This window comes from Eubalaena glacialis, chromosome 8 (assembly GCF_028564815.1).
Source record: "Eubalaena glacialis isolate mEubGla1 chromosome 8, mEubGla1.1.hap2.+ XY, whole genome shotgun sequence".
NCBI lineage: Eukaryota > Metazoa > Chordata > Mammalia > Artiodactyla > Balaenidae > Eubalaena > Eubalaena glacialis.
In genome coordinates, this window is record NC_083723.1 from 56526465 (window position 1) to 56540941 (window position 14477).

The 14477-nt window shown below is 35.2% G+C and overlaps 1 protein-coding gene across 7 annotated transcripts in view; it reads right to left on the reverse strand.

Annotated features, from left to right (window-relative positions):
* Positions 1-14477, reverse strand: part of HDAC9 (histone deacetylase 9) — a 1013429-nt gene that overhangs the window by 697983 nt on the left and 300969 nt on the right. The gene's annotated exons all lie outside the window — the stretch shown is intronic.

Consider the following 14477-nt stretch of genomic DNA (forward strand, 5'->3'; position numbering starts at 1 on the left):
ACCTCATGAATGCCATGGTGGAGGTAGCTATTTTTTCCTGTTCTTTACCAAGAATGTCAATGGTATTTCTCTATTACATACGACTGATGCTTAAATATTGGCTTGGGAATAACCTGTTACTGTTAACAAAGCATCTTTCTATAACTAACTAACTAACGAATTTGTTTCTTGTTTTTTTTTTAAATAGAGATTTAACATGGACTCCATTTTGGAGATTTCCTAAAAGAAGATTACCATGTAGGTTTTCTCTTTTCCTTTACCAAGGTGACTTACTGTTTCAATGAAAACAATTTGGGAGGGAGGGGTTTCCAGACCATCTTGAGATGTTAATATTGATTCTACCCAGAAAAACATCACCCACACACAAATTTGTATTTAACCTTAGAGATCCACAAGTTTGTATAAAATTTGTATAAAAACAAGTTTAATGTCTTTCAACGAAAAGGCATTAAATATTTTCATAAACTATCCAAGAGTCCATATACCAGAGTCAAAAAACCATGAAACAGGGGACTTCCCTGGCAGTCCAGTGGTTAAGGCTCCACGCTCCCAATGCAGGGGGCACTAGTTCGAGCCCTGGTCGGGGAACTAAGATCCCATATTCCACGTGGCCAAAGAGAAGAAAAAAGAAAAAAAAAGAAGAAAAGACAAAAAGAGAGAAGAATAAAACCCCCTATGAAACAAGCAACCTAAAAGCATGTAAAACATTAAAATATTTTCTAATATTAAATATACTGCCAAATCCTCAAATAAGACACATAGTATCAGGATGTATTTTTCCTAAAATGCACTCTTCAACTTATTTGTCTACTATATTTGTCTCTAATCAACATTTATTTTGAAAATGATTTCCTTCATATTCTTTCCATAGCATTATTCATCTAAATTTTAGTATTTAGTGTATAGTTTACTTTCTCTTTCTTACCTTTTAAGCGTAGGTCTGAAATGTGCCTATTAATTGTAGTTTTATCCCATCCCATCATTTTGATACATGATCTCATCATTGCCACTATATTTTTTTGGCCGTGCTGTGTGGCTTGTGGAACCCTAGTTCCCTGACCAGGACCAGGGATCGAACCCAGGCCCTCGGCAGTGAGAGCGCACAGTCCTAACCACTGAACTGCCAGGGAATTCCCAACACTATTTTCTTAATTGTCAGTAATTACAGTTTTGATTTCCATTTTGATCCAAAAATTTAGAAAAGAAGTTTTCTTTTCATGTCTCCATGATTTTTTATTTAAACCTTCATTTTAATTTCTACTTTATTGCTTTGTGTTAAGATAATGTAAACTGTGCTCTTTCTAGTTTGAAGTATTTATTCAACCACATTAATTACATCCTCCAAGCTTTTTCCTAAACCATTTGTCAAAGACCCATAATAATTGTGTTTCCAACACAATTAATCTGCTTTTTCAAAAGTTTTACTTTATAAATATGAAGAGACAGCTTTCTAGAACTCCAGAGAGCTGGAAGTAAAGATATTTGGGGGGGACCCCAGGATACTAGGTGTTCTTTCCCCCCAGATGAGGATGCAGCTTTGCAAATAACACACTTGTTTAAAGAACAAAAGCCCCTTTAAGAGAAGCTTATAGAGGTTCAGTGTGTGTTCTGGAATGGTGATGGAAGCCCCTGTGCAAACAGATTCCAACATAGCAAGAATTCAGCCTCCCTTTGGTCTCTGTGAGGACTGTATCTATGCCAGGAGAGTCAAGGGCAACTGCGTTGGGGGCAAAGGAAAAACCAGGCACAAATTTGCTGCATCCCTCCTCTCTGTTCAGCCAACTATATTCTGCTTAATCATGAACCCTTGGCAAACTTACAACTAACGTTTTGGTCTCTTCCTAGCTTTTCTGAATCACCGAACTGCAGCAACGCAACTTAATCAATGCAATTTAATTTGCTGCTCTTTGTATTTTTAGTATATAAAGTGTCACAGTTGTGTTTTCACTGTGGATGTTTCTTTAAATTATATAAAATAAGTCCATTTATTTCTCATTTAATGTCTTTTTGACTTACATTCTACAAGTTATTATACCATTTTCCCTATTTGCACTTAGCTTATATATTTTAACCTATTATTTGATTTTCAACTTACTGTGTCATTTTGTTTTAAACCTTTTGGAAACAGGCTATTTTTAAGCCTAATCTGAGAGATCCCCTTTGTCTTTTAAAGTGGAAATTTGATGCATTTGTATTAATTGGCATAATTATATGTCTCATTTTACCTAGGGATCAAACACTTTATTTTAGGAACTCCACTGGTTTGAGAGCAATACTAAAATGAGTTATTTCACTCATTCTACTCCAGGTAGGGAAAAGCATGAAGGACATCACTTCTACTTTTTGGTGACTTTCTTGGATAAGAGTTAGTCACAAGATACAAATCCAAGGGTGTCCACGCAGTTCAAACTAATCCTCTCTATTCCCCAGAGTCTATATGGAATGGAGAGCCCTTAGATCTGTTCAAAAAAACCACAGGTGAGAGTCAGGAAACAGAGACACTGTAATTATTTACCAATAATGCACTGTGAGTCCCAAAGAAACAACTACACAATGAAAAAATACAGTCCTCCCACTAAAATAGAAAAATAAATATTAAAAAAAAAAATCAGTAACCTTGTGACAGATTCTGAAACTAAAGACAGAAAAGAGTTGCATACTTAAGCTTAATCTTAAAATTTAAAAACTGATTGTGAAGTTAGATTTGTGTGTGTGTGTGAGTTCAACAAAACATAATTGGTGGGGTACCCAATTTCTTACCTAATTCGGTTCAGTTTCTGATATAGAGCAGAAAGCCATTTAGAGCTAGGATACTGCCATATGTTCAAGGATCCATGAAAAAATGATTTCCCTAAGAAGGTGTTCACAAGATAAACAGGTTTCTTGTTGTAAGACAGAACAGTTATTTCTCTGGTATATATGAATTTGGGACCTCTTTGCTACATTGCAAATTTAAATGTTTGCTCTACTGAAAGAAATACTAGGAACCAAACAGCAACTACAAACAGAAGATAATATAGTTACAATTTCAATCTATACTTATCTAAGAATCAATATAAACTGATCAATGACATACTAAACACAACATAGCTCTTATATTCATTCCTTTAAGGGCATCTTCTATTATTCAGACCCAAATTTCTGAGTGGTGATTTTCAAAAAAGTATTACTAAAAAGAGAAGTCATTTATGAGTTATAAAATTATAAATTTCAATAACTGCACGTCAAGTAAAAACATACATCCCTATGTGTAGTAAGAATAATGATTTTTAGATATAAATCTTTCAAAAAGCAAGCTTTGGTTTCACTTTGGCATTTCAAAAAAACTAATGTGACCTTAGCTCAAATAACCAATTACAGCTTTAGATAAAATTGAATTAAGAGAAGGCTTTCCATATTTAGTTCTACTAAAAACAATACAGATGTCATTTAATAAAAACAAGATCTATTTGCTATCTGCTTTATCACTTCAATTGCTCAGACATATTGAAGTGAAGGCATTTTGTTTTGTTTTCATATGAGCTCTACTTTTATAAAATTTATGTTTACTCCAAAATAGAGACTATACATTTACAAAAACATATTTATATGTATATAAACACATGTGCATAAATAAATATATATCTACGTTAGATATGGATGTATATAAAATTCACTTTATTCTGGTAAACATCCAAAGGGAAAAAACTAGATTACTAAAATTCAACTACTTATGGTTAGGCTCCTTTCCTCCCTAATTCTTCTTCTTCTTTTTTTTTTTTAATAAATCTATTTAATTTTGGCAGCATTGGGTCTTCGTTGCTGTGCACGGGCTTTCCCCAGTTGCGTTGAGTGGGGGCCACTCCTCACTGGGTGCACAGGCCTCTCACTGAGGTGGACTCTCTTGTTGCCGAGCACGGGCTCTAGGTGCGTAGGCTCAGTAGTTGTGGTGCACAGGCCCAGCTGCTCCGCGGCATGCGGAATCTTCCCGGACCAGGGCTCGAACCCGTGTCCCCTGCATTGGCAGGCGGACTCTTAACCACTGCACCACCAGGGAAGCCCCCTAATTATTCTTAATATGAATATAATCCATTCTTAGCTATTTTTATCTGGCATTATTATAAAAACACTATATTATAATATGATCAATGATGAAATAAAATAAATATATATTTTCTAAACATAAATGAATACATAATATAAATACAAAATATGTATACACAAATATATATCTATCTGCACACTAAATGACTTACTCTCTCAGAAATTCAGTTGTGGCATTTTTTAAACTAAAAAGAACATTTATATTTGCTTTGACATTCGTACAGCTGAAACTCCTTTGACCTGTCACCTGCTAGTTACCTTAATAATCTCTTTTATATTTTCCTAAACCTGCACTGAATCATCCAGTCATATATGCTAGTCCCTAGGTGTTACCAGTAAGGGCTCAGTAGACAAAGAGTGGCACCTAATTTAGCTATTATGTCCCTCTGTTTTTTCAAGTCTCTAGATTTACTAGTTTTGTTCCAGCTACTGAGGAATCTGAGAACTTCTTTAGGTTTTCTGGAATTAAAGTTACGTATTTTTCAACGTGTAAAATTGAACCACTTCCATGTTCCCTTGTCTATTTAAAGGACCAAGTTTCTACTTTAAATCTAGAGAACAACAGGAGAAATAATAAAAAACAAAATCCTTCTCGTTATATGAATAACTGTAGATTTAAAAATGCTTAATGTATTGACATCTTTAACAATGAATCATTACATTATTACTATCCTTGGAGGATGAAACATAAAAGACTGATCAGAATAGCTGTTCAATATATATCCACAGCCTGCCCGATTTACTAAAAGAATAAAATACACCTGAAATCTGGAGGCTGATATTTAAATTTCAAATCATACTAAACACCTTTACCACATTCACTCTGCTAAGAGGATTTAAGACTTGAAATTATTATCTTTACTATACTTAAGCTTTGACCAAAACAATTATCATGCATATTTGTGGACATTGAGTATATTTTCCATTCTTAAAGAAAAAAAAATAGAAGAAATTTTCCTAATAAGGAATTAATGTAATTAATAAATATTCCTGACAAGTAAAACAGCTGCAGCATTTTGTAGGTAAAACTACTGCTCATTTTAAAGGAAACCTCCAGAAACTCAAGATACCAATTTTTTAAAGAGGGAAAGCATTATTGATGAATTAGAGTGCCTATAAAGTAGGAGTTCTAGGCTAGAGAGGACCAAAGCGTTGGTGCATAAGAAATTTCCAGGCTATTGATTGGATCTTAGCCTCAGCAACTCTGATAGCTCTTTCTTAATTCAAGCAAAAGGAAGGGAACATTACATTAGCATTATGGTTAATAGCCAGAAGCTACTGTCAGTGTGGTGCCAGAATTATTTAATGATTTCCAGGATCCCGCAGCAATAGAAATATACAATAATTTGTTCAATAATTTAATGGTAAAAATGGAAATATGTGTCAATTTAGGGTGCCAGAGTGTGCAATATGGCAAATATAATGAATCAAAGCATTCTGCATGTGAAGCATGAGGGAAAATATGCATTTATTCTATGGAATAATTATGGCATGAAAGCAAGTTTAGTCTTATTTTTTATAATACTTATGTCTCAGGTACAGAATTATTATGAATGTACACATTTCACATCATATTTAGAAGAGAAACTATAATTCTACTTATAGACTAAATTTATTTTGATAAAATTTGTAACTGAGCAGAGTACCTCTTCCTTCACAGTGTCTTTTGGCCCAAGCAACATCCATGTCATGTTCTCTAATCATTGCCCTTCATGTTGACCTCTCATGTCTCTCACTCCCTCGAGGGCCTTACTTCTTAGACCACCTCCTCCTTAGGCTAGTTCCCAATCCTGGCTTAATCTTCGCACACAGCAGCTCTGTCCCAGAGAGTCACCAAGATCTCTTGGCCTCTTTTTTAAAATTACCCAGCTAACTAAACAATAATTCTCCATATCAGTAATTGAAACATTTGTATGATCTTGCCTATTCTTCATAAAAAATAACCTGTGTTACACAGGAATTTGCATAAAACATTGCTTTTATATTTTTTTCATAGATATTATGCTATTTCATCTTCAAAAAATGACATCAGGATTAGCATTAGAGGACAGATACTAATGCCTTCTCTATATATTGAAGGAATGGATACAAAGTTGTGAAGTGACATGACTAGGGTCATGTAGCTGGTTAGAACCAAGCAGGATTCAGTCCTGGATTCAGATGCCCGTCTCAGAGCTCTAAGGGGCAGGGCCACCACCAGCCCATGCTAGTGTGAACGCAGTTCCACACAGGGTTTGAGGCTGATTAAAAAGAGGGCAGGCTGGATTTTAGCATCCACTCAACCCTTAGCCAGGTGCCAATGTGCAGGGTCCCATCTGTACCACCTATGTGGTGGCTCAACTAAGGGGAAAGGAAACGGACAATTTATTAAAAGCCTGCTATATACCAAGTCCACCAAGTCCATTATATAAATTATCTACTTTATTCTCACAAATGACCTTACATAGTAGGTATTATCCCACACATTTTATAGAGGAGGAAAATAAACTTCTGTGTGGTTAAGTGATCCTGTTCAAGGCCACACGGCTAATAAATCATGGAAAAGTAAAACTCAAAACCGGGTAAGCCTGACTGCTTAACTTTGATGCCCATCCTCTTTCCTTGGAACACTGCTGCCTCCTATTACATTCGCCACAGGGGCGAGAAATATATATATATATATATATATATATATATATATATAGTGATTTAGTGTATAATATACATGCAATATATAGATAGAGGTAGACAGAGAGACAGAGACATAGTTTAGTGAATAAACATTCATTCAGACTAAAAGAAACATATCTAACAGAGAACTAATCACATTCTAACTCCATTTTATGATTTAAATAATGCATATATTCCAAAAATTTTTACAGCACCAAAAATTTAATATCTGCCATTATTATTAGAAGTACTCAGCTCAAATACCTAATTATAGAGTGCTTTTCATATTTCTAAAAATATCAAGTATCAACCACAAAAATAGTAATTCAAAGGCTCACAAGTGTTAAGTCTAGTATTTCTCTTTAATAGTTAGCATGTCTTAAATGCCAGAGAAAATACGTAAGTTTTTTTCCAAAACAAATGAATTTTCAAGGCAGAGCTGAAAAATGTCAATGATCTGTAAAGAAGGGTTACCTCAAGAGTTCAGGTTTTGGTGTGTTCCTTTCAAAGCTCCATCAGTTTCACCTGGATTTCAAGGGAAGTAGCACTGCAAATGTGGCACTTACACCTCATTTCCTGCATGGAATCTCTAAGCTACTATGAAATCCCATTAAAGTAGAAAAATGTCTTCAAATAAAAGAAAGTGCATCAGAATTTCTGAATTACTTGGACACAAAATTCAACAGAATAGTTGTTAATATCAGCATTATGACCCTCCAAATATATATTCATGTATCATAATAACCTCATAAGGTAGACACTGTTATTATTCCCGTTTTAGAGATGAGAATAACAAACTGAGAAAGAGAGACACTTAAATGATCCTTTTATCTTTCTCATGTTAGAAAAAATTTACTATAGGTTCTCATTAAAATTTTCTGAAACAAGATGGACTTTGCATAAATGATAACTTTAAATAAGTAAACAAACACACCCACCTTTTCTCACTATACTATAAAAGTAACATGTTCAGTAGAGCTCAACTACAACTGCAGATAAAAAACTCAAGACTTTTGGCTCCAATTTATTTATGTTTTGAACCGAAGTAAACAAATGACTATGCAGATATAAAATTTCTAGTTTGTTAAAATACACAGCTTTGGATAGAATAATTAGTTATATGGCTACCTGTACAAGATGCCTTACCCTTCTTATAATCCATAATACCTAGCCACTATCGTAGCATTGCCAACATAATCACCAGAGCCATCCAACAAAACCAAGTCGGCCAGAAGCTATTCAGCTGCTCAAGAAAGATTTTTCTATTACTGGTAAGTCATGGGCTAGACTAGGTCTGGTCTGAGTCCAGGTTGGTGTCATCTTTAAAATTTTGCAGGAAATAATTACAGCTCTGTCCCTCTTACCCTTCTATAAAAACGTTTTCAACCATTCAAGAATGACCCTAAGAGTGTCATTAGGGCATATAGGAAGGGGTGCCTATACTAATCAAAGCCTTTAAAGGAACGGGTGCCTATACTAATCAAAGTCTTTAAAGGATCAAAACTTTTATTTAACTCCTGAAGTGATCTTGAGCTAAGTCTAAACCCAGACCTGGCAAGCAGATCACTCTTGCCTCATAAGCTCTCTGCTGTCGGTTCAGCCACTGCTCTGTCATGCCTGTCCTGGGTCTCAGGATTGAAAAGCCCTCTGAAGATCAGCAGGGCAAGCTACTGCTCTGTGCGGCTCACTGGTGTCCATGTAATTCATTCTTGCTGGACAGTCTGATATTCCCACAGCTGCAACCACTGCGTTGAATCTTCCTAGCCCAGTGGTTCTCAAATCCGTCTGCATATTGGAATCACCAGGAAAGCTTTCAGAGATACTAATGCTTGGGCCTCACCAAAGACCAAATCTGAATTTGTTAGGCATGTGTTACTTTGGGCTGGCTGAGCTCATTCAGATTACATGAATGCCTCATCTGCAGTGAAAACTGATTCAAGGAGATAATCAGTGTCATTGGAGGGTCCCATTCAATTTCAATTCAAAAGGTTCCAAAAGTTAGCATAAGATCTGCTCCTACTTCAAGAATCTCATAACAATAGCACCAGTACTTCAGTGTCCAAATTAAGCAAAGACATATGACGGCTGTCAAAAGATCTCTGAACTGTTTTTGCCCATCACAAGGTAAGTTAGTCTGGGAAATGGAACCAATACATATTTTCTTGACCATAGCATCATGTCAGTGGAAACTGATTCAGAGTTTTTAAACCAATTGAGACACAATAAGGAGGAAAAAACAACTTTCATTCCATAATTATTAAAAAGATATGAGAGATGAGAGAAAGGATCACTGTGAAAGGATACAGCAATTAACAATTCACCCATTTATTCTGCTTTTGTGCCTGTATAGTACTTTCAACATAATTAGTTCCTAATTTTGTTTGTTTGTGATTCTGTTGTAGAATTCCTAGTGTGTCCTAACACATATAATAGACATAATAGATACTAAAATAGTACCTATTTATCTTACTATCTTATACTAGAATACAGTATAAATAGTATATTGTATACTTAAATAGTATCTTACTATCTTATACTAGATACTAGTATCTTACTATCTTACCTTATACTAGAATACAGAAGTCAATGAGATAAAATACACACTCAAAAAGATAATTCATCCCAAGCATTCATTTAGTTAACTCCTTTCATTAGAATTTTAGAAAAAATTTCATTAAAAAAAATTCATTAGTCTTCCTTCTTAACATTAAGTTTAACAGTTAATAAAGGTGCTAGATGCACTCTACAGAATAAGCAAATAAAATAAAATCTTCTGCGCCTAAACATCTACATTAAAGTTGTTTTTGAAGGTAAAAAATGTATACCTACGTATTGTTAAACTGAAATCCACACCTCGATTATTGCTGCAGAGCAACTGGCAAGGTTTGTTTAGCAAATTTCATGCCAAGTTTCTGAAGTATGCACCCTACCCCTTTCCACACATAATTCAATATAAACACTTTTCTTCTGACAGACATCTTGAAAGATCAAAGTGCAGAACAAAGGCAAAGAGTGACATGAAGCGCGAGTTCTGGACCTTTGAGATGAATGGATGGATTAGCCAGAAAATTCACGATGACACCTCGGACCTGCAGAAGTGGTTCTGTTTATGTGATTACAGTTTCAATGCTTAGGAGACCCAAAGCTCTAAACAGCAATTTTCCTCTATGCCCCTACAGGAAACCCTGCAATATTTCAACAAGCTCATCCATCAATGCCAATCAGTGCAATTCACCTGACATCTCATTATAGGTTTTAAGCAACTGGCTGTCATCTCAAAGAGGACAAATAGTTCATTACACCAACCATTATGGACCAAATAGAACCCTTATGCAAAATGCATCACACAAAATCCAGTATATTGCCAGCAAGGGCTAGATAAAAGTTAAATAAAAAAACTGACTATTGTGGAATATGCTTCTTATAGAGCAGAATGATCCAATTGCCTCACACTTATGATTTACAGACTTATAAGAAGCAGTGTTGAGCTTGCTAAACAAAAAAATATGGTTTTATGCATATCTACTCGAAATAGAGAATTCCATTAGCAGTGAAGTTTTAACTACATAGACTTCTCTGATCTAGGGGTAGAAAAAAAAGGAGACTGTTTGGGTTCATGAGCTGGAGTTCAATATTTTCAGCAATTTCCAGCCACCCTCTAAATTAATGTTTTCAGCAGTGTCGTATACCATCATGCTGATTTCAGAATATGGGAACACATCAAAATCCTGGCCCGTGTTACTCCTTTCACTGCTAGCTTGAAAGGATATGCAATTAATTATATTGCAGATTTATGGGATTCTAACTAGAACCACACTGACTGGCTTGCTAGTGAGTACAGGAAGAAGGTAACCCACTTGGGGCTTGAAGAACCTACAGGACTACATGCACAATGGTTTGCAGGAATAAATTACTTTCTTGATAGCTTGTGCTCCAGTCTATTAAAATTCATACTTTTTTTTCCATTTCAGTATCATTATCTCTGTGGACAAGTTATATTGTAGATACAAAAAAAAAGGGAACTGAAAAAGCAAGTCTTGATCTTAAAAAAAAAAACAAAAAACCTCTTCTTGAATATGCTTTGAACCTACAAAAAAAATTATTGCATTGGCAGGTGGTGGGAAAGTTGACCTTATAATTCCTTCTACCCTAGAATGATTTAAAGATTCTCTATAAACCTTGTTTTCCCCTCAGAGCAACAGTTACACTGATGCAAACAATCCCATTTTGGGATAATGGAGGGACAGACTCAGTGAGAGGCACACTTCCTCAATCATTCCTCTGAGTCTCTCCTTGACTGACCATGAAACACTTTTCAAGACCTGCTCTGCAGCATTCTAAAAAAATTTTTTTAGAATAACATACTAGCTATCTTGAGTTAATCGGTCTAGTGTACAGCTTCCTTTAGTGCAAAGCCCACAGCATTTAGGGGACATTTATTCCACTCATAATTAGAAATTCCAGTGAAGGAGTCATTATAGTTATAAAGACTGGATATAAAGCTTGAGATAAAGTATTCTCAAGATTTCAAGGTAAGGACGCAAACTCAAAGATATTTTAAAAAGGAAAAAAAAAAGGAAAGGAAAGAGAAAAGGGAAAGGAAAAAAAAAGAGAGGCTAGACCTGTAATCTAACCCTCTTGGTTAATTTTCAGATAACATGATAAGCATATCATTACAATAGTCTAAATACTCCTACAGAATATAATGTCATAGGTTGTTAATTATTTTTTCCTGAATTTGTGGTCACTAAAAGGGAATTTTTTAAAGTGCAAAAAAAAATGGTTTAGGTAAGCATCTCAATATTCTACTGTTCCATGAGACAGAACAGACTCTTAAAATAGTTCACTAACAGGATTTCACTTCTTTTTTAATTCAGAAAAGTAGAGGACACGTAGCATGATCTAGTCAATTTTTTTATAGTCTGAGATATGGGAAATACTGGAGTACTTTTCACTTTGAACACATAAAGGATGCTAAAGTAGAACCAAGGGAAAAAATTAAGAAAACCCTAAATATCACATATATAAGTAGTGTGAAAGCACTTAGCCAGGTGGTAGATTTTCAGGGGTGAAAAATGGGTCTAGTAGATTTTTAAACTCATAGCAGATGGAAAAAAAGATAATTTATAATCACTGTGTCTAGGTGTTTATAAGGATTTGTGTCAGCAATATATTCAAGCATAAGGCTGTGCCTGCAGAGTGAATTCAACAATTGCAAGCCCGGTTCCTGCTCACAGGAGCCACAGAGAGGCACGTCTCTCCTTGGGAAGGGCACTGGATATGTGAAGGCTTCCATGTTCAGTTTTCTTGCCTTGAATACAAGTCTGAAACCTGGATATGTTCTTTCTTCCTCAACAGAACTCAAGTGTATCATCATGAAGCTCAGACAGTGGAAAGAGTGAATCCTTATAACCAAAAAACAAAGGGGAAAGAAGAGAACAGGCATGAAATTAAACTGAAGGCCTTTTTTCCCTAAAATTAATTAAAACTTATTTTTCAGAAAATAAAACACATTTTAACAAAACAGTATGTTTTGCTTTATAAACAAAGAGTGTATGTTCTCATCAATGAAACCAAATGGAGTTCAGAAACAGAACCATGTGATTGACATGTGACAAATTTGATATATGGCAATGGTAGCACTGCAGATCCCTAATTAGTCTGGGACACTCAGTTAACCTATGCAACACAAAAAAGAAATGGGATCGCTACCTCATACCAAACAAAAAAATCCCAGGTGGATTTAAAGGTAAAATATAATAGGTAGCTTAAATTTTAGAGTAAAATACAGGAAGATATCTTTATGACCTTTCAAATCAAAGAATGTTTAAACAAGACATAAAAGACTATTAACCATTAAATAAAAAATAATAAGTTTGAATTCATTAAAATTAAAAACTTCTGTTTACCAAAGGAAATGATAAAGGGAAAAGACAACCTACAACCTGGGAAGAGATATTGGCAGCATAAAATTGACACAGGATTAATATCAGACTGTTCTAATGACTTCAATAAGTCAGTGAGAGATAGAAACAACAAACGAAAGAAAAGTAGACAAAGTAGACAAAAGAGGCATTTTTCATGAAAAGAAACGCTATGTTGTATAAACACATCCAAAGATGCTCAATCCCATACTAATCAGGGAAGTGTAAAATTAAGATCACATTAACACCCTCCAGACAACAAAAATTAAGAAATCTGAATATATAAGTTTTTGGGGAAAGTATGAAGCAACAGAAACTCTCAGTCACTGATGATGAGTGTATAAATAAACTGGTTCCAACCATTTTCGAAAATGATTTGAAATCATCTCATAAAATTTGATGTACCCATTAATTTTGTATCCTGCTACTTTACCAAATTCATTGGTTAGCTCTAGTAGTTTTCTGGTAGCATCTTTAGGATTCTCTATGTATAGTATCATGTCATCTGCAAACAGTGACAGCTTTACTTCTTCTTTTCTGATTTGGATTCCTTTTATTTCTTTTTCTTCTCTGATTGCTGTGGCTAAAACTTCTAAAATTATGTTGAATAATAGTGGTGAGAGTGGGCAACCTTGTCTTGTTCCTGATAGTGGTGAGAGTGGACAACCTTGTCTTGTTCCTGATCTTCGAGGAAATGGTTTCAGTTTTTCACCACTGAGAATGATGTTGGCTGTGGGTTTGTCATATATAGCCTTTATTATGTTGATGTAAGTTCCCTCTATGCCTACTTCCTGGAGGGTTTTTATCATAAATGTGTGTTGAATTTTGTCGAAAGGTTTTTCTGCATCTATTGAGATGATCATATGGTTTTTCTCCTTCAATTTGTTAATATGGTGTATCGCATTGACTGATTTGCATATACTGAAGAATCCTTGCATTACTGGGATAAACCCCACTTGTTCATGGTGTATGATCCTTTTAATGTGCTGTTGGATTCTGTTTGCTAGTATTTTGTTAAGGAGTTTTGCATCTATGTTCATCAGTGATATTGGCCTATAGTTTCCTTTTTTTGTGACATCTTTGTCTGGTTTTGGTATCAGGGTGATGGTGGCCTAGTAGAATGAGTTTGGGAGTGTTCCTCCCTCTGCTATATTTTGGAAGAGTTTAAGAAGGATAGGTGTTAGCTTTTCTCTAAATGTTTGATAGAATTCGCCTGTGAAGCCATCTGGTCCTGGGCTTTTGTTTGTTGGAAGATTTTTAATCACAGTCTCAATTTCAGTGCTTGTGATTGGTCTGTTTATATCTTCTATTTCTTCCTGGTTCAGTCTCGGAAGGTTGTGCTTTTCTAAGAATTTGCCCAGCTCTATTTACAATAGCCAGGACATGGAAGCAACCTAAGTGTCCATCGACAGATGAATGGATAAAGAAGATGGGGCACATATATACAATGGAATATTACTCAGCCATAAAAAGAAATGAAATTGAGCTATTTGTAGTGAGGTGGATGGACCCAGAGTCTGTCATACAGAGTGAAGTAAGTCAGAAAGAGAAAAACAAATACCATATGCTAACACATATATATGGAATCTAAAAAAAAAAAAAAAAAAAAAAGGTTCTGAAGAACCTAGGGGCAGGACAGGAATAAAGATGCAGACATAGAGAATGGACTTGAGGACACGGGGGTGGGGGGGAAGGGTAAGCTGGGACGAAGTGAGAGAGGCATGGACATATATACACTACCAAATGTAAAATAGATAGCTAGTGGGAAGCAGCCACATAGCACAGGGAGATCAGCTCGGTGCTTTGTGACCACCTAGAGGG